The sequence below is a fragment of the Oratosquilla oratoria genome, chromosome 3 (genome assembly GCF_046742065.1).
Source record: "Oratosquilla oratoria isolate Oo_2021 chromosome 3, ASM4674206v1, whole genome shotgun sequence".
NCBI lineage: Eukaryota > Metazoa > Arthropoda > Malacostraca > Stomatopoda > Squillidae > Oratosquilla > Oratosquilla oratoria.
The window spans coordinates 5,418,143-5,420,642 of NC_134779.1; positions in this window are offsets into that span (position 1 = coordinate 5,418,143).

A 2,500-nucleotide genomic window follows, 5' to 3' on the forward strand; every position below is an offset into this window, starting at 1 on the left:
GGTATCAAAAGCTTTTGCAATGTCTAGGCATTGTTATCTCTGGTGGGAATATAAGGTCGTATGTTTCCACTGTAGTCACGAAGTGCCTCTAACGGTATTCGAACCACCATTTTTTATCATCCCGCCTGCAGACACCAGCCTTCTAATCCGCTCAGCCACCATACTCCAGGATAGTAATACATCCCATTAACCGAACAATATCTACGTTTTTTGTGTATATATAGCAATTTAATTCCCTCAGAATCGAAAACTTAGCACTGTGCCGGCGGAATGGAGACTGAGGATGACGAATGAAATTTTACCTCCCGTATCCGAATACTCCCCAAATCCGAACACCAAATAGCCAAATTACTTTGGATATGATAGGATTACTGTACTTGTTATAGTGCATATACCACAACAACATTAGCTATACACATTCTGTTAGTTTTATAACGTAATAAAATCACAAAACGTACTCATACACAGCAAACGAGAGTTTTATGTTCATGTGAGTTATTGTTATTGCTTTTTCAATTTGTGGCTACTACATCCATAAGCATTCATGGTTCATTTTAAATCTTCCTTCTTCCTGACATTATACGATCATAGTCACCTGAAGGCAAAGTAAAAACACCTATGTTAACGCGCAAATCGCCGAGCGAACAATTTTGATTATTCTGTTCTGGTTAATCTCAGGTGGTTTAATTCAATTGTGGAACCTCATGGCTGAAGAAGATTGATGAAAAAAAATCTACATCCTCTATAAACTTATAAAGCGCCTTAAGTACATGTTTCATCATGAAAGAATTATTTGAAAAAAACTAAATTTAGAATATGTGATAAATACTATGCATTCATTTCATTGACTCAAAAGAAAAGGAGACAGCTATATTGTGAGTCTTGTTTTAGGTGGTACAAAATTATTTTAGAGATTTTACTCAACCTAAACGTCTATCTTCGTTTCTGAGGCTGATAGGTGGTAATGGACATGGAACTGCCTACTGTAGGCATTATGGTCTCTTATAGTCTCCTTCATTCATATATTTTTATGATTTTATAATTATCTAACAAGAATGTTGAATTATTGATAGAATGGATTGTTAAAAATTTCAAGTACAGTGAATGAGCTACTTCCAATCTAATAAGATCGCCTGGCACCAGAAAAAATAAACTTCACAAAGTATCACAAAGGCGAAGCATGCCGACAGGAGACCTTTTGGTCCATATCTAGGTCGGATGCGAAAAAAATCATAATGACAAATAAAAAAAAATATAGAAATTAATAGATAAAAACTATGATAATTTAAATTATAAATAGAATACATAAATAGATGCATAGGTATAGTTAAACAGTAAACAAACAGGTAAATAGTAAATAATAATAAATTAGTATATAACTAATAATAAAAGAGAAGCAAGCAAATAATAATAAACAAATAGACAAATGATAACAAAACAAATAAACATATAATATAAAATAAATTATTGTCATTACAGCATTTTGCTTAGGTGCTTATCTAAATGATACTTAAAGCTTCGAACTGAACTACATTGCACTGCCTATGCAGGAAGTTTATTCACTTCATTAACAACACTGTTGGCGAAGTTGTTTCTACCTACTTCCAAATTAAATTGATTTCCAGAGAGTTTGAGACCATTGTTTCTTGTCTGATTCTCATTCAATGTGAAAAAAAATTCACTTTTGATGTTGTCAATTCCCTTTAGAATCTTAACGACCTGTATCAAGTCACCTCTGAGTCTACGCTTTTTAAGGAAAACAGATTCATATGTTTTAGTCGATTTTTGTATGATTTATTTTTTATATTTGGAATCAGTTTTGTGGCTCGCCGTTGTACTTTTTCCAATATGTTAATGTCTTTAATGAGATTCGGTGACCATACGGAAGCAGCATATTCCAAATGTGGACGAACTAACGATTTATATAGTTTGTGAGTGATGGACTTTTGAAATCAAAAGATCACGCAATCTGTCCTAGAATCTTATTTGCTTTCTCAGAGGCTGAAATACACTGCTTAGATGATACAAGATCGTTACTGGTAATTGCGCCGAGATCCTTTTCACTATCCACTTTTGTTAACGAATTTCCAAATAACTTGTAATCGTACTTACTGTTATTTTTACCTATGTGTATTACCTTGCATTTACTTGTGTTAAATTTCATTGGCCATTTTTTCGATCATTGCTGTAATTTATCTAAATCTTCTTGAATATCTAATTGGTCTAAGTGACCATTTGCCATTCTGCACAGTTTTGTATCATCAGCAAATCTGGAAACAATAGATTTTAGTCCATGGTCTATATAATTTATATATACTATGAATAGAAGTGGCCCAAGAAAGGAACCCTGAGGAACTCCCCCTATAAAAATTTTCCATCTAGAATAATTTCCATTTATAACAACTCTCTGTTTTCGATCATTCAACCAATTACTAGTCCAACTAGGCTACTTTTTACTCACTGTGAAGCTAACTTATTAAGTATTCTTTCGTGGGGGACG